The following is a 19,801-nucleotide window of genomic DNA, read 5'->3' as shown; positions in this document are numbered from 1 at the left end:
GATAATTTAGCTCAGAAATATCTCCAATTTCTCTAAACTTAAATAAGATAAACAGAAAACAGATAGATGTTAGGATAGAAGATTTACACAGATGGTAAAGAGGATGATCAAGAGTATGGCATGAGCAAGAATGCACAGCAAAGAGTTGTTATTTTAAAGCAGCTGCAGTATACATTAAAATAGTAAATTCTTAGGAGATACAGACTTTATTGACTGGTGCATTGTCCTTTGTTTCTATTCACTTCAACTTTCCTACTTGGTAAGTCAGACCAGCTTACAGCAACAAAGTATTTAACACTTCTCACATGCATCTTATATCCTCTCCTCACATGAAAAGTTCACTCTCCGTGTCCTTGGCACAAGTAGTAAGGAAATTGAGAGAACTGCTATAAGTGGTTCTCCCAAACCTGGTTTTGCTTCATAACATGAAACTGTCAAGGCTTGCTTTCAGTAAAGCCTAGAGGAGCACTTAAATTAGCAGATCTAGAAACACATTTCTGAATAAACTGTGGAATTCAATATTTCACTAGTAAGATCTTTCTTTTCAAAAATTTACACTCAATTTCTAACATGAATGAAAATGCTAGAGACTCTTTTGAATATTTGCTATAATCTTAGGCCCTGGAATAAAAGGGTAAGTGATAAGGTAAAGTGAAAGTAGTTCACATTAGTCTGATGCTTGTTCTGCATTGTAATCAGTGCACAAAAGCCTGTCCTAGCCCTGCCTCTATCTGCACTGCAGGTCATCTAAATAAATCTTTTGGGCCTTCATATCTTGTGTCCCTATGACATTCTGTGGTCACTTAAATCAGAATGAAGGAAGCCCAAAGTTAGCGTGAAAATCTTTTTTTCCAAAAAATGTGAAAAACATCTATTCCAAATTATTTGGAACTGAAGAGATTTATTTTGTGCATTATACATATGAATTAGGAGCATTAAAGAAAGGACACCACTCTAGAATACTTGTTTCATTTTTTAAGTCCATGTTGATAAATTCAATCTGAAAATCTTGCTCTTAGAAGCAAGACTGGCAAGATAAAAGACAAAATATTTTCTTCAACTCTGACATAAATTTATTTAATTAATTTAGAAATGAGCTTAAAAACTTGAGGCAAAAGTAAGTGACTTCTAAAATAGATACATTTTTCCCCCTACAATACTTGCTTTATGAGACTAGGACCTCAAATTTGTTGAGCAGTTTGCAATAGTAATGTGTTTCCAATCTAAGAATATTAACACAAAGATGTTTTTTCCACAATCAAATACAATGGGCAAAGAGTCCAACTTGGATGTAGTATGATCAGTAAGAGGTGAAAGCAGAAGACCAGGGTGACAAAGATGACAGTGTCAGTGCAGTTAGAGAGTATGCATTCATACAGTTATTTTGATGTGCAAATTCACTGATTTTATTTGTAACTGTTGTTTGTAGCACACTGCTTTCAGTCCTTGTGATACATCTTAATTGGCACTTGAATAAGATAAACCTGGCCCTGCAGCCCTGATTCATCCCAACACCCGTGTTCATCTCATTATTGCTATTAGAGAGAGCACAATTTTGTCATTGAATACTGAGGAAGTTAGCAGACACCGTCGACACTATGTCACAAAATCAATTTGCAAATAGCTTCCACTTACCTTCTGCATTAATCAAGCTCCTGGTGCCAAGCACCTCCCAGACCAGGAGAGGGAGCCCGTGGATCAAAAACAGAGATTCTTGCATCAATTTATATTTAGAAATACAGTTCTCAACTTTGCAACCCCTCTTAGTGAATCGAAGGAACATTCTCTTATTAAATAAGATATATTATTTATTAATATATTTTTCCTGAATATTAAATAAATTATCCACATTCCTCTAAAAGTGTGTTCTTGTTTGCCTCTAAAAATTTTGCATCTAAAATTTTAGATGAGACAGAGGCAGCTAAGGAACTGTACAGATGGAAATTAAAACCAGCTAACAAAATCTGAACCTTTCACTTTTTAAATGAACCATATGTGACTCACTATTTCTTGTTTCACTATTTTTCCAATCCATTTCTTAAATTATATTCTAGCACATCTGCTGCCACAGTGTTTAGTAGCCAGCTACAATCAAGTTCTGTGCATTGGAGTACTCAAACCACCTAAAATATTTATTCCTTCTCTCAAGGGTAGCAGTCAGGCTGAAAACAACTAGGTGTTTCCTATCATCTAAATGCCAACCATTTTCAAGGTAGAGGCACTTTGTAGTTCAGGCAAGGATCCAAACACTTAATGCCTGGTAGAAACACTGTAAAGATCATCCTCCTTGCACACAACTTTGAGCATATACAATAGATAAATTCACAATATGTGACAACCAACAAACAAGAAGGAGAGGGCAGTGGTGAAACAACTGTGGTTTTGAATAAGATGAAGCAGTCACTGCTCCCAGGTAAGCTCAACATAAAGAGATTTGTAAGCATCACCTTGTAAGTGATTATCCTAAGCAGCAATCAATCCCATTTTCATAAGTGGGATTAAGCAATTCAAAACAATGAGTTCTTACACCTGCTATAAACAAAGCAAAGTGGAGTTCACACATAACACCACAGTGGAGAAGGATGTGCCTTGTTTTGCAGCTTACAAAAGAGAATTAAGGCACCCACATGGAAAAGGGAGATGGAGAAGGAAGAACCCAACAGTCTTCTGTTTTTACTCCAATACATTGTCACTCAGCAGTGAAGACTGATCACCCAGACCCAGACAACAACTGAACACCAGGAGCTGTTATTTCACAGGTGACCTCCTAGCCCCAGCTTTCATGGTCTACCACTTCTCATACCAAACATGCCACCAGGAGTTGTGCCTCCTCTACATTTTAACACTTTTTCTTTCCATTTCATGCTCCAAAACCATAAAAATAACCACTTCTGTCATGGCAATCAAGCACCAACTTAACACTGGAAATAAACTTATTTAGCATCAAGAAATATTCAGAAAAGTAAGACTAACTTGTTTGCTTTCTCTACTGATAATATGTTTCTCAGTGAGGTAAGCATTCAACTTGCATAGTTTAATATTCTATTTTTTAAAAATTGAATTAGTTGCACAACACTAATGTACAATTCTCACATTTTGAATGGACTTGATGTTTTCCAGGGAGCAGGGTGGTTATGGTTTCTGCAAGGAAAACTCCAAAGAAAACTGCAAAGAAAATCTACTGAGGTTCTGCTGTTCCACACTGCTGACAACACTCTGGGCTTTTATTCTCTGACAAGGGAGAGAAAATGACATTCTCATTTGAAACTTGCTATTAAAAATCAGGATCAGATTCTAATTTCATTTGTAGTGGGAGAAGTCTATTTATATAAAAATAACAGATTTACAATATATCAGGGTACTGAGGGTCAAACACCTGTACTGCCAGTTGATATCATTAGGGTTTGGCAGAAAGTTATAAAAACAGAACCTGGTGTTCAATCTCCATACACATACTCCATGATATAGAAAGATTTCCTACAAAATGCAACAAAAATTCATCAAGGGCTACTGCATTCCCTTACTTTTTAATATAAGGGAACTTTTGGGTTAAGCATCTGGTTTTGCAAAGACTCATCACTCCCTGGTGTACAAGGGAATAATTAGTTTACAGTGAGCTTTGCACCACTCTACCAACACAATTAGTCATGTTGTCCTGCATTCTGCTTCGAATGCAAAAACATCCCACATTACTGCCATGTATTAGATGAGCAGCAGTGCAAATCCTTCCTACCAGCTCTTTCCCAACTGCTGGCATAATTAATAAAGAAAAGCATTTCCCCTTACACTCCAAGTTTTGAGTATGCAAAGCTGCATATTACTGATATAATGCTTTAACCCTTGTTAGAGTTGATGATCCTCAAGAAAGGCAACGGTTTGGACTTCAACCGGACAAAGAATATGCAGCCTGTGGCATTATTCAGAGCAGAATGAAAGACAAGACCAGAATGCAAATGAGCTGCCTTCCCTTAGACAAGAGTTATGGAAATCAGGCTAAGTAATACGCAGAATTTTCAATCTTTTTAATGTTAGGTCAACTTGACAACAAACAAGGTTTAGGAAAAAAAAAGTGTCAGGAGAATGCTTTTTTTTCCTTTAAAAAAAAGGGGGGGGAGTTGTTGAAAAACACCCTGGAATTTTAACTGGGAAAAGTTACAAACTGGATGCAAAAATGCTCTTTTACTTTGTTTTTCCTTTTAAGAATGTTCAAGATCTCTTTTCCAGTCTTCCTGTTTGTTAGGTAAAACACACTGCATTCAGTGAATCCTTGCCTATGATGTGCAATAGGAGACTACAGCTGTTTGAGGAACTGAACTTAATCAAATGAAGAAGAGAATAAGCATTGCAAACCCATTTCCTAATCAGCAATCTCCTTCTGTTCAGTGATATTTGGAGGTTTCAGATGCTCAGTTTTTCAACAAAATCTGCTTTATTCTTCAAAAAAATACATATCTAATGAAGTCTTCAACTTAGTCAAAAACCTAGGAGTTCTTTTCCTTTTCATTAGAGGAAAGTACATTACTCTTTTAGATTTGGCTCTTGAGAAACAGTGTGAGTTCCAGGGTTTTTCTACAGCAGCTCCATCACTCTCAGATGGAGCACAGAATTTCTGGTCTGGAAGAGAGGGGAAGCTTATGTGATCCCTCTCTGTCACAGTCTGTGCTGGTGCTAAGCCATCTGTCCAGATGATCCACCTACAGCCACATTCCCCCTCGGAGGAGCAGGGTCAGTAGATCTGAGCCACATCTTTCACAATCTGGAAAGTGCTGTATTGCCACCTGATAATGTCAGTGAGCACAAAGCACAGGTAGCAGTGAGGACCAAAGGATGAGCTTCATCCTTCAACTTAGCATTCAGTTTTAGTATAACAGGTTAGAAAAAAAATTCATCAACTATTCGTGTATTATGCATGCTGACTCAGAGTCTGCTGACTGACAACTGCAATGAGGCTTCCTTCAACTCTCTGCTGGGCACAGTGGTGACAGCTGAGTTTCAAGTTTAATATACAAAAGATAGAGTCAGAAATGGAATTGCCTCAAGACCAGTCATTTCTTCACATCAGGAGCTCAGAGGTTTGCTTTCGCAGTTCAGCTTCCATAAGGGTCTGTAAATCTATCAATTTGTGTAACACACTTACAGGTTTGTTAGGCTGGGACCAAACCATTTTATCCTTGGGAATGTTGTGGATGTTCCAGTGTTCACAGCTACAGTGAAAAAGTCACCTCATTTTTCGTTAAAGAAACAATGTCTATCACCTAAGATGGCAACAATATATTTATTTGGATTCATGAAAAATAAAGACAACATGTCTATTCATTGTCCTCAAGATTTAGACTGTTGAAGCCTTACTTCACTAAATGAATGGCAAAAATTATATACAGTTCCTAAACCAGGAATCCATGTCAATTCAAAGTTGAAAAAACTGAAGTAAGATTATGTAATCTAGGCAGCCTCTTCCCATATAGAAAACAATAAAGGCCTTGTTCAGAACCTGAAAACCATATTTTAGTAAAAAATATTTTTATTACATAGCAAACTTTCTGTGGTTTTTTAGTCACTGTCATCAAATATCCCTTCATTATTCCCACATAGGTAAGAAATGAAATGCCAGTTAAAACAGGTTAAGCACACAGAAAATGTAATGCAACAGATTAAACACAGAAAACATAACTTGTATGATTCCTCTTCAAAACAAAAGTGTTAAACAAGAACACATAACTCATTACAGTCAAAATCAGACTTTCAAATTCTCAATTTTATGTGTAAAACAGGTGGCGATTTTTTTTTGCTTCCTTATGTGCCCATAAATGTTACCAAAGTCTCAAAAAAATAGTTGCAGTCACAATACATGGCAAAAGGATAAAGAAATTCAACAGCCACAATTTTGCATGCACACTGGTAATGTGCACAAGAATACTTTTAATGTGATCTGCATTCATTCAGGAGGATAAGTCAGAATTATGGATTTAAGAGAAAACAAGGCTGGCTAGAAAACAAACTGATCGGAGTATTTCTTTTGCAAGTTATTTTGTGAATGATCTAAGCATGGTCTTAACCAAAAAATCCCCCCAAAAAACCAAACAACAAAACAAACAAAAAAATGGAAGGTATTAAATCCTTTCAAGAGCCTTATGAAGTACCTGCTACACAGATGATGAGGTCAGAACACAACTGTAACACAAAAGAGAGAAGGCATCTCCTCACCAACCCCATAAACTTGTTTTTGCTGTACATAAAGTGATGCTGTTTTGTGAAAAAATGGATGTTATTGAGGCTTATTCTTTAGGGTGAAAAAGGAAGCAGCAAGAACACAATGAGGTTCAACAAAAGACTGACTCAGGCATCAAGCAGAATATCAGCATTCCATTGTGTGTGGGTAATAGAACCACTTTTTTGGAGCATAAGTGATTTATGATGAAGCTGTCTTCTAAAACCTTGAGGTAATGTACCAGTATGAATGAAGGAAGCAAAACATTCCCACAAAATATTAATAACACACATTCATTAAAAAAAAAATCAAGCTCAACTAATATTTGTGCTTTAGCTCTGTCAAGGATGAAAAATGAGGTACCTGAAACAGTAGAGGGCCCAACTGTTCTTAACTTCCTTTCCCCAGAGAGGCAAAACACAATGAAGTCTTGCCAGGAAACCTTTTTAATATGTGATTTTTTCCAACATTACTTTATGTATATAAACAATATTTTAGTAGCTGTCTGCATTGCAAAGTTAAATTTATCCCAGCACTGTTTCCATGCCATTTGCAGCACAAGTAAACTCACCATTCTCTCCATACCCACGGCACCCACAGCTCCCTTTTTGGGGGACCCTGGCAGAGACAGCACTGCAGCTGTGCCAAGGGGAGGGACACAAGGGGCACTGGGGGCTGCACAAACATCCCTGCCAGCCCTGCCAGAGCCAGGCTGTGCCCACTCTGCTGCCCGAGCTGGGAGCCACAGCTGCGAGGAGGAGGAGGAACTGAGCAGGCTCACCACAGACACAGCACTGCAGAGCATCAGCTCCAGATGAAGTGAAATCCCCAGCCTTGCAGCAAAGCACCACGGGGCTCTGACGTGCCAGTGTCCTTAACTGCTCAGCCAGGGAAGAGTTTGGTTTATTCCAAAAAGTACCTACTCAGTGCTTATTACACTTCAACAGGGATGTTTCTGTGATTTGGTGAGGTGACTTTTAGAAACTAATTCTGTCCGTTATCCAAACTGAATCAGGATGAGCGCAAAAACTAGAGTATTTAATCTAAATTTCACAACAAGAAAAAAGTGAGTGTGAAACAATTTGTGGAGGGCTGTGACATCCTCTTCCTACAGGGAGTCAGCACATTTCATCATAAGGCTCTATTTTAGTAACTTACAACATTCATCAAAGTTCACATGGTGGAAGAAACTGGTTTTTCTATTTAGTGATTCTTACAAAAATGTTTATGTGAATGTGATGAATGCTAAAAAAAATGTAAGAAAAAAGAGTTTGGCAAACTTATTTTGAAAACAGAGGGGTCTAGGCAGTAGAGACACAATCTCTAATCTGAAATTAGCAGCAAAAGGGGAAAAAGGAAGCTCCTGACAGAGACTGCACTTTCCCTCAAACCAGTGCAACCATGCAGCAATTTTGCCAAATCAAAAGTTAATTAAACCATGATGTACATGGTAAAAGCAGATTGTTTAATACCAAAATGAAAAGATGGCTCCTCTGTGAGTGATGCTCCATGCTGAACTGCTAAAAGTAGAACAGAGAACCTGTCCTTCCAGCTTTCCCAGCCACTAGTGCTCAGGTGTCTCCTTCCATCAGCAAACAATCCCATAATCAGAATTTAAAAAATCGGACAATAAACTAGACTTAGTGTCTCTGATAGTTGCTTTAGAGCTGCAGAAAGTATAAAAGACCTTAACAGGATGAAACTGATCCTTAGTAAGAAGAGAAAATAATTTGGAAGGCTTTTTCAGACCTCAAAGCAGTTGATCAGGAAAAGACTTGAGAGAAAATTCATGCAGAAGACTCAAACTGACCTCAAGAGATTTCTCTCCCCCTCCTGGCATTGACAGAGCTTGTGAGCTCTCAGGTAAGGTTACAGAGAGGGAATGATTTCACCAAGGAAGAGATTGGTGTTAATACATGTGAAGAAGCAGCTGCTGCTGATACCTGTGCTGGAAGGTCTCTTCCTTACTGTTTGGGAACAAACAGAACAGTTTTCTTTACTGCAAAACCAGAAATTTTCTGCCAGAAGGACCCCATGGCTCACAAGTCATACTTGTTTATATATTCTTTAAAATCTGCTCTGATTTACTCTGTACAGATTGGCATATACTCTGCATTTCACATTTCCTATCCTGTCTGGGTTGCAAAGCCTTTGGAATAATCCACCCAAACAGACAGTCCTCTCCTAAACATGCTCTTTAAAGATTTATTTCTAATTTTTTTTACTGACTTTTTTTTTTTCAACTGAAAAAGGGGAATAAAAATAAAAGCCAAAACCCTGTGGGAGGCTTTTATGGAATGCACTTCCAGAAGCCCTGCTGTGCTGGCTCAGCAGCTGGCTCATTTGAATTCCAGGTATGTACTACACAGGGGTTTTTTGGAAATACTGGCTTATCAGAAAAGCAATGCTCCCTTTGGATCATAAAGCTGGCTTTATGGTCTTTTTGAAGACTGTAAAACTGGCTCAGTTAACACACATGAATTCCTACCTGGTGTTGCAGTGTCCAATTTCATTGGCACACTCCAGGCTACACCATTGCATCAGGAAACTTAAGGGCTAAAAGCTGCCATTCAGCTGCAAAGCTTATTTAAATAATTAACAGACCAAAATACACATATTCCTATGAATCAACATAAAAATAGCAAGGAAAACATTTTTATTTAAAACAAAATTATGTTTCTTCACTATAGTGTCATTCAACTACAACAGTTTGAACAAGCCAGAACATTTGGGATCACATCCATTCCCCTTTAGGATTACAACTGCACCAGGACCTGACCCATTGGTTTTCACAGAAACCAGCCAATGTCTCCCCACTCCAAAGCAGTGAATGCAGACTGTATTTCTCTGGAAACATTTTGTCTCTGGCCTGGTGCCCAGTCACAACACATGGGAGGAGCGATTGTGCCTCGTTATGACAACACACCAGGACTCACCATTCCTTACGCCCAAGGAACAGCATATGCACAGCACAATAGAGGCTCATGACATGTGCTGCTTACGTGATGGAAATACACTTGCAGAGGAAAGCTCTTGTGGTAAAACAGATAGAACACTATGGCCGGGCTGACTGAGCTCACTGTCTGGGGAAGAAAAAAAAAAAAGAGCAGTATCATAAAAATTCTGTCTCTGACCTAAAAAATCAGGGGAGGTAACAGACATGGAGACCTATATATGAAGCCTGGTGCTCAGCATCACAGAACAGCATGGCAGTAGAATCTGATCAGATCATCCAGAAGTTTGCCAGCTCCTTATTTTGCCAATTAAGGTCTTGATCTTGTAATAGTCTCAATTTTGAATAGATTTGTGCAGCCACATGGAGCTCAGTGATGCAGTGGGTATTTTGTCAAGTTTTTTTAAACTACAATCTGTGGAAAATGAAGGCAGCCGGTCATACTGCCATTTGAAGAATGTGCAGGTCCAGGTGTTACAATGTTCCTGAAACAGTGAGGGCATTAATAATGAGCTCCAGTTGCGAGGAGTATATCTGATGGATAAGAGTACTCTTCTTGGATGTCTAGATATCCAGCTGATTCCTACACTGAACCTTATCAGAATTCCCAAATCAAATCACGTTTAAAAATGTCTAACCTTATCACTTAAAATCCATTTCAAGTGATACAGTTCGAAGTGTGCCTCCTGTAACAAAACACAGCATGATGCTTGGTGTATTCACTCCAAACAGCAGTTTTTGCTGCTACAGAAGAAAAGAGTTTTATACTATCCTTCTGAATCACAGGCACAGAACAAGCAAGCAGAATGAAAAATGGAAGTAGAGAAATACTTTTTTCCCTAAAAATGGGGGAAATGTCAGCTTACATCTGATGGAGAGAGAGTGGCTATAAAAGCAGCCGAGACATTTTAAGTGGGGTCAGTGCACAATCCCAGGGAATTTTGAATTCTCATCCAGAGGATGGTAGGATCTATGGGAAGACTGGCTGAACAGGACCTTTACCCTCCACTGCAGCATAGTGAGCTAACACACCTCACTCAGAGCACTTTGGAAATTCACAGTGAATTCTTTCCTGAAACATCTACCCATTTTCCTGACACTTTCTTTACCTATTTCCTGGCAAATCCATTAAGAGGAATGGGTCTTTTGTCCTGACACCATGAGGTACATGTCCAAACATTGAGATCAAAAGTGGGTTTTTAAAGAGTGCAGAATGTTGAGATGATAAAATTTTCAAAAATTGGAAACTGTGATTTAACCATTTATTGCTCATTTAGCAGTTGTGGCTTTAACAAACAGATGGCAGATAGCCTTAGACTTTTCATTTTGCCTATTGAAATGAAGGTGAAAGCTGGTGTATCTCAACTGCAAGAGGCAGCTGCACTCCCATCTTCAGTGAGCCCTCTTGTTTGTTTTGACATTTGTACACTCAGTAACTTCGTCCATGACTTCTGAGCTATCAAAAACACCATGCAGAAGGGATTAGAGAGTAGTCATCTCCTGTATCCAATTAAACTTTAAGGCATCTACAGGGCAGCTCCTGCTCTTGGCAGCACTACTGTTGGGCAAAAGGGAACTACTTCCAGGGAGCTGCTGGAATTGATCCTTGCTACACACTGGAGAAGGGAGCTGAAAGGACTGGGCAGCATTTAGGGAACATACTGCCTACCGCTCCAGACTGAATTGAGGGGGCTTGCACTGAAATAATCAGTGATGAAGTGTGAGTGAACAACAGCAAATTCTCAAAAGATTGGAGCTACTTAACACCTGTACATCATGCTCCACTTTTTTTTCAGAAAACCAGAATAAAAATAATCCACAGGGGGAAATGGATAACTAAAAAAATAGGACACACAAATTAAAAAAAGAAAATTTGCACAGATATATGACAATGAGCTTCAGTACCACTAGTAGTCAATAACGTGAGAGAGGAAGGGAAAGACTGGAGTTACGATTTCTTATCTTCCACCCCCAATAGGTTAAGGTCCACAGAAATGCATTGCCTAAAATACTGACGACACAAAGGCTGAAAAATGATGAGGCATCAGATACAAGAACAGTAAAATGACAACTTTAACATGAGATGTTACAAGGTGTTTGGGAAGTGCATTTTAAAGATGTCACTGAAATAGAAGAAAGGGAGATGTTGCACCAATGAAACATGGACAATCAACCACACAAGTTATCAGAGAAAAAAATCAACCTCTCAACACTGTAGGCACAGCTGATCTCTTGACTATGTGAGGAATGCAGATGAGCAGCACAATGTTATCATTAAGCTAGATAAAAGGCCACAAAAGCAACAAAACCATGAGAACATCAGCAAGAATAAGATAATATAAAGCAGAAGTGGTAGGAAGCTGCACCAAAAGTACACTTTACTGAAAGTAAATGAAGCCAAATGAAGAGATGACTTTAGTAACAAATAGGTGTTTCGTTACCCTTAGTTTTCAGCTACATTCACTGGTCTGAAATTTCTTTTTTATGGAATAGCGTATTGCAGAGTTTTCATGAAAAGATGAATTAAACAAACAAAAGATGATTTTTCCCTGGCTACAGTTTGAACTGCTTTGAACTGCTGAGCAGCTGATAAAGTGATATGATGCAGTGAGGTCAGCAGGACCTCATCCCTACCCCTTCCTTTCCAAGAGGAAGGAGCAATACTAACAGACTCTAATGAGCTGGCTCAGCAGCATAGCAATGCCATTAACCAAATATCTCAGTCATCAGACCAGAGCAGATTATACCAAAATCCACAACACTTCCAACATCCAAATTATTAAGGCCTCTATTTAAGTAATGAGGGCAATATGTTTTATGGATGCACACCAAGATGAGACATGAAGGATACCTAAAGGATGGATAAAATCCTTGGCTGTTTTCCCTCTGATCTTTATAAAGGGCCAATTCGGTGATACAGAATTTTTTGTTTCTCTTATGAGAAAAACACAATTAAAAGCTATTGTAAAACAGCCACATTCAGGACATATAGGTTAAAAATGCAAATATAATATGTTCTAAGATGAAAATTAGTTGTAATTCAAAGAACACCATTTTGAAAAAGAAAAGTAAATTTAGAATATTTTGAAATAACTGTGAAAGGAATTAAGCAGGCATTATTCTAAAGTAATAAATCCCTCTTTATGATGTAATAAAGTTTAATCAAGTTGAAAGCTTACAAAGTCAACTGATTTCTCACCTATCAAAAGATATAGAAATCCAACTGTAATCATCCAGTGTTCTAAGTAGACGCTAAAAAATTTATTTGATTTGTCCTCGCCAGGGTAGTCATATTTATGTGAGAACTGGACCATACTACCTTTCTGTTAAGAATTTACCTAATGCTGTTCTGCTCCATCACCAGCAGGTTTGAGAGCCTGCACTGCAGCCATTTGGGTCCCATTCTGCCCTGAAAAGGTACTGTGAAGAATTCTCACTATGGTCTCACAAAATATATCATTAGCTTTCTGTGATGTACTTGGAAACAAACCTCAATTGCCAGAAATACTGCTACACGGTGATATACATGCACACTCAAAAGACAAACAGGGAACACAGGACATTTTTCTTCCTGCAACTGACAGCTGGAGAATCCTGTTCCACTTTAGCCTCCAAGTTATTTTAAATGGAATGCTCGGAAGACTGGGGAAGGAAGAACCAAAGCACAGGAATAAAACAAAATATTGCATACCTCAGAACCTGCTCTGTTTATTTCACACTCAGACAGTTGAGAATACGTGCAGCATTAAGATCCTAGTCAGGTAATTCTCCTAGTCTCAATATCTTATGAGGCCTTTTTTTTTTTTTTTTTTTTTTTTTACATTTTCTTATGTAGCAGAATACATTTCATTTCTGTGGCCCTTTTTCTTTCCTTTTCCTACTTATTAATACTGGTTTTGTCAGTTGGATTTTTTTTTCTCTGTGTAAGTCTCATAAGAAATGACAACACACAAATAGCAGAGACACAGAAATGGTGTGACAGCATTTTTATATGTAAAATTAAAACTTAGATGAGGTTATACAAAAATTTCAACATATGAAAATTTTATGCCTAAGTTATTGAACCATAGTCATATAATGAACTAGAGAAGCACTCAAGGTGTATCCATGTCTGCCCTTGAAAACTTGAAGCCTCTTGAAATCACTAAGCTTATATCAAAATTTACATTTAGCCTACAGAATGACACTAAGGACTGGCAGCTTAGGTAAAACTGGGTAAATAATAGCTGAAGACAATCTTATAGCAAGTGATCAGCATCTTGCTAAATTAATACCTAGTCTAGGGCACTGATTATGGAAACACTAAAACAGGTATTAAAGTTTATCTTTATTCAAATTACATTTACTGCAAATGGTACCTGAAGCATGTGCATAGGCTGCAGGGGAAATTTCTTCCAGACACCATGATAGAAAGAGCTATTTACTTTTACCAGTTCTTAGGAGGGCAGGAGAAATCAGCTATTATTCCTGAAATCTTTTGTGAAACACGTGCAGACAGGCAAGATTTATCAATCTTAGATTCTCATAACTCATCTCCAAAATCATCATCTAAAACAGCCTCACATTGATTTTGAGACATTTTCAACCTTAGGGATGTTTCAACTTTTGCTACAGATAATAATCAACAATTTTTGCCACCAAGATACTATTCAGAAAACTCCCTTTTGACAATCAATGTGCAATTCAGACACAAATAAAAGAAAGCAAAAAGAGAAGACTCAAGTGCAATGAACATTGTTTCTTTACTTATGAAAGAGAAAGGAATGCAACTATTTGATGCCTCACCATTTATTATCTTCCCTAGCAAATAAAGCCAGCATGCCAGAGTAAGTTTTTGAATGTGCCTTAGGTTTTTGTAGTACAATATTATCTTGTAGAATAAGTTTTGGGATAGCAGAACACTTTTGCTCAGAATGGGCTTTGGCTCCCTTAGTAAAATGTTTGCAATTACAGCTCCATAACACATGTGGACACAACCTGCACAGAGAGGGATTTTATATGGCAAAGTATATTTCTATGGTTTCAGGGGCCAAGAAGGAAGGTGCCTGAAAAGATGTAAACCAGTGCATCAATTTGCACCAGGTACTGATTTGCACCAGCTGAGCCTCAGGAGTTTTTTTTCAATGTATTGCCTGTAAACACCCTCTCAAAGGCTAGAGGCAAGTGTGGAAAAGAAACAATGCTTCCTTATAATTATAGCCCATTTCTCATTCAGCAACCGAAATATGGCAGAAAGTAAACATTCTGATTCCAAAGAAAACCTCAAAGCCATTGTTTTCCACTGAACCATGTCTTAATTTGTTTTCTTTTTCTGAAGGCCAATTACTCCTCATGTTTTGCACTACCAAGCTGATAATAAGCCACACGCTTGTAATGCCAGCCCACCCATGCTTAGAGTTTTGCCCAGAATTAGCAGGCTGGACAGGAACATCTTTCAGGCACATGACACCTGTGTGCTTGAGGTTGTGTGACTAGCTGGCCTGAAATCCAGCCAACCCTCAAAACATAAAGATGGGTTACACATTAATTTATTATTTCCTCTCCATCTCTCCCTTCCTGCTACCAGCTGGTAGCTCCCCTGGCAAGTGCCCATAACACTCTGGTGGCTATTTTTATGACTTTAAACATGGATGAATGGAAGGTTATGTGTCCAAATTTCTAAATGAAATGTTATCAGAGTGAGAGATACATCTTTTTTAAAGCCTCCTTTCCTAATACACATAGGCAATACTCCTAGAAATTGTCCTACGTTTTTACAAGATTGCTCTTTTTAAATCCTGGGCCGAGGTTGTTTGCCCAGTACAATACGGGTTTAATGGTATAAGGCAAAGAACTGCACAGACTATAGCTACTCAGACATGGTGAGGATGGGAGTTCTTCATAAAAAGTAAATGCAAATTAACATAATTTACCTTGTGCCCTGTTGTATGAGAAAAAGTCTACTCACGCAGTGGAACACAAAACAATACAGTGCAGTCAGAGAGCAAAAATTGAGCTGAAACTGCACAAAAGAAATAAAAAAACAAACCCAGAATCCTTTACAAGGATTCTTCTATGGACACATAGAAGATTTATGTTGTTTTTTTAAAGTTCATTTTAAAATTTAATTTTGCTCATACTTGCCTAGTTTAGAATTAGTTTCATTTGAAGTTCTTATAAGACATAAAGCCCAGAGAGGAACCTTGTAAAAGTGGTATCAGTGCAAAACCTGCAGGCAGCTACAGTAAAATACTGAGTAAGTGCTAAAATCTTCAAAGAGAAGACCCAGAGGTAGAGAAGCCTGCTATTTATGTAATTAATTTTCAGTGGTGCTGAAAAGAAGTGAAATATTTTGCATGTTATTGTTATAAAGCAAAGGAGAGGTAGATTCATTAGCAGGATTGCACTTCTCTCATTCTACTTACATACTGTGTTATAGAAGATAGAACTCTGCAGTCATGTTCCTACTCAATTAGTTTCAAAATCCCCCTCATTTTCCTCATGAAGTCATTGCTGGGAAACAAATGGAAAGATATGGGAGGAAAGCACAAACTTTGCCCTCTAAGCAAGAACTATTTATATTACAACAGATTAATCCAACCAGATAAATAGATGGCACCATAGACACCACACCCACACAAAATAAAATTTCAGCTCACGTTCGGCCTCACAATTACATCTATTCCATCAGAGATGAACAAGCTGTGCTTCAGAGCCAATGTATTTACCAAGTGAAAGAAAAACACATTTTAAATAATGAAACAGAAATAAAAGACCAATAAATTTGACTAAGTACCTGATTACACAGATGAACTTCAAAATCCAATAGTTTAAAGTACTCCTCCCTTGGGTTTAGAATTGCTAGCTTCCCAAAACATGTTATTAATACAATGTACCAGAAGGCACATTTTCTTTAGGTCCATCATAAGCTTAAACACTCTTGAAAGGTATTATCTCAGGCTTCAGAGGGGGTCAGTGACGTGAAGCAAACCTTCAGATACAGAACCACAGTGAGAAAGCTCTGGAGCTTCACAAATGCCTGTCAACAGCAGTCATGGAGGAAACATGACTAGCCTGCATTACAAGACACTTTATGCTAGCAGTCATATATACAAGCATGTGTGCATGTATATATATATATATATATATGTATATATATATGTATATATATATTTATAGCCTTTTAAATCTTCAATAACAGAAGCAACATTTCTATTCCTGTTGAAATTAAAGTGTCATTTTTCATAGCTATCTGAAACGGCAAACTCTTGTGAGTTTTTGCTGCACAGCTCCATGCAGAAAGCTGGCGTTTCTGGTGTGACCCTTTGGCAGATCAGGCTGCTGGGCTCAACAAATAGAAATTGTTCTCTTTTAATTACTTTGTAACACTGCATATTATGGTACCCAACAGAGCAATAGCATCCAATTTCAGAGAGGAGTCCTCAGCTTGCTCGATATGTGTGTCAGAAAAGACAGAAGCTTCTGGCTGCAATTTTCCACTCCTGCTGTGACACACTACCTGCAGGGTGATGCTCCTGCGGTGCACATGCTTCCCCCAACCATGTTTGCAGAGAGAATGCCCATTTGCAGACAAACCAGCATTTAAATGCCATTGTCCTGCAATGTGCAGAGAGCTACAAAGTACCAGGAGAACTCTTTGTACATTATTCTTGCAGTGAAATCTAATTTGCAGTGTAGTTGGCACCAAGGCTAAAGTTCAGGCAATGCACAGATTATTCCCTTATCGGGAAGGCTTCAGAGCCTGGGAGGAAAATTCACTTTGATCAATTGTGGCTCTCAGAAAGCTCACGTAAAATAGAAAAGACAGAAATACCTCCCCACTTAAAAAAAAATCTCTGCAGAAGAAAAGTTTAGCTAACACAAGAAATTCAACTCTGATCTGTTTTGAATCTGTTAAGAACAGCAAGTATAAAAACACATGCTTATATAAAAATCAGAGCTGTAACCAAGTTGCTATCTCCAGTGTGGCATGCACTGCAGGCTGCTCAGTGTAATCAGCTTTAACACTCAACTAATTCATACTGATCATCACCAGATCCAAGGAGCTGTCAATTTTCCATGGTACGGGGCTAGCTTGAGGGCATTTGGTGCAACTTGAACTTCTGAACATAATTAAATTTTATATTTACAATGGCACGTCCTCCTCGATCTGAAAACCTCAAAGTTTGCATATAGAGATATGTATGTTAACAAATGATCGACAGGAATAAACGACTGATAAAGATCTTAGCTACTCCTAATCAGAAGCCAAATGATATTTTCCCATTTTGTGTAGTTTTATTTTGATTCAACAGATTGCCTCACATATTTTTCCTATTCTCACGGTTTTACTGCTCAATGTGCACTCCATCAAATTTCATCCTGTCTTGTGCACATATTACAAGACCAAATAGAAATTATGAGATTATCACTTCATGTCATCAGTCCATCAGACTAAGCACCTTGCAACAAAAACCCCAAGCCGCTTGTCTCAGAGAATGGCAAAGGAAAAAGTTTGCTGGAAATGATGATGACACATCATTAGTTTAATACTTAGAGGCAAGAGATTGTTAGCTCTTACAGGCTGTAATTACAAAAAACAGGGACAGAGCAGGTGGAAATGGCCTCAAGCTGTGCCTAGGGAGGTGCAGGCTGGACATTAGGAAGGATTTCTTCACTGAAATGGTTGTCAAGCATTGGAACAAGCTGTCCAGAGGTGGTGGAGTTACCATCCCTGGAAGTGTTCAGGAAATGACTGGACATGGCATTTAGTGCTATCATTTAGTTGGCAAAGTGGTATTCAGCCAAAGGTTGGATTCAACCTTAATGATTTTATGATTTAATTCATGATTAATTTCCTCTCTTATTATCCGTGATGCATTTCTATCCAGAAAGTAACCCCAGTTTCAATATGCAGGAAAAAAAACAGGAGCAAAGGTGTAATACTACACTGATTAAATCAAAACACCTCTGAATTAAGGCACTTTATTTACTGTTAAACCTCTTTGAAAAAGTAACCTACTTATATGTGTGATTCCCATTTAATTTGTTAAGCATAGGTTTTTTTTTAAAGGACTTATCAACACTTTTAAGGATAGGCAGGAAAAGAATTCATATTATCAGATCCAAAGTGTGACAATAACAACTTGGCAGCTGCTTATTCATCAACATCTCTAAGTGCTGGTCTGATTCTGAGAACAGATCCTGTATAGAAACTCTTGCTATTATTTTGAGGCCTGTGGTTGTAATAGAACCTGAGTACACTTATTAAAAACAGCTGCTGTAACAGAAATAGAGAATCAGTGTATATTACCATTTAAAAACCCACAAATTGAATCAATAGAAGTCAGGAGACAGAAGCTTAAAGAGAAAAGTCCCTAAACAAAACTGAAAGATCAACCACTGTTCTTAATTTACTGTACACAATCACTTAATTAAGCTGTTATGAAATGTAAATAAACATAATTCATAATGAGGAAGAAACATATGTGGTGTGTTGTGTTGCATCTATTTTTTCTATGTAGATATGTGAAGAAGGCCAGTAGTAGAAACACACAAAAACATTTAGGGAATCTCTCTGACTACAACTTGATAATTGCTAAAACAATGCACATAAAAGGTATTTTAATTTCATTTAAATAATAATAGGCACTAAACAATAGGAAATCAAACAGCCTCTTAAGATTTTTAAACTGTTAATAATGTTAACTTTTATTCCATTTTCTTGGCTACTATTTCTTACATTTTTCCACTTTCCTACTACAACATAACCAATTCCCTAAAAGCTGCAACCAGAATCCTTACACACTGTGGGCATGTAGCTATGTCTAGTAACAGAGACATGACACAGATTAATATTCCTCTTTGTTGTGAGTTGTGCACAAGGTGTGAACAAAAGGATTACTGGACTAGCGTGAAGGTGGACTGTACCTTACACCATTTTCAGAAGAGAGCCCTCTGCTACAAGTAAACCATCACTGGAGGGTGTTGAAAGCATGAACAATGGGAAGACTTTCTGGAAAAGTCTTTTATTGGTTGACCTGTTTCTTTCCCAGCTGTGTAAGTGCTCACTGTGTGGGAGTTAATCATATTAGTTATCTGGTAAAACAACCTGATTAATTTTGTACTTCAGTGTTATTAACTACCATACTATATATGATTCATTGGAGAATTAATAAATTTAATCCTTCTGCTCAAATACAAACCCAAACAAGAAAAATCCTTTGGTTTATAACTTTTAAATAGATAACTTAAAGCTTTAATGATGCTTAGAGTACATTAGGAAGGCACCCACTGAAACTATTTAGCTAATGGCAACTAGACACTTCCATTAGAAAGCCTAATTAATTGGGATTTAAAATTAACTCTGATTAGCAATGGACCATAAAACTATCCAGACCAAAATTTTATCTATTTATTTGACAGTTTGCAAAAGATCAATTTAAAGAAAGAGTATCAATAAATTATCCCTTGTTATTTAAACATTCTTCTCAGTATCTGGCACTGCAGTTTCAAAACAACATTTAAAAAAATTGGCAGGCCTCATCCTAGGTGGTATTTATCTTGGCATTTTAAAACACAAATAGTTGTGAGGATAGAGAAAAAAGTGGAAGTACACAAAAGGTTTACGAAAGGCATACAAAAATAGATTTATATGATTT

The 19,801-nt window shown here is 37.7% G+C and overlaps 1 protein-coding gene across 4 annotated transcripts in view; it reads right to left on the bottom strand.

Moving 5' to 3' along the window:
• Positions 1 to 19,801, bottom strand: part of CDK14 (cyclin dependent kinase 14) — a 516,637-nt gene that overhangs the window by 305,172 nt on the left and 191,664 nt on the right. The window lies entirely within an intron of this gene.

Source organism: Lichenostomus cassidix, chromosome 2, assembly GCF_008360975.1.
Source record: "Lichenostomus cassidix isolate B80296 chromosome 2, HeHo_3.0, whole genome shotgun sequence".
In the NCBI taxonomy this organism is placed as follows: Eukaryota; Metazoa; Chordata; class Aves; order Passeriformes; family Meliphagidae; genus Lichenostomus; species Lichenostomus cassidix.
The sequence above is the reverse complement of the archived record's forward strand: the minus strand, read 5'-3'. Positions and strand labels throughout refer to the sequence as shown.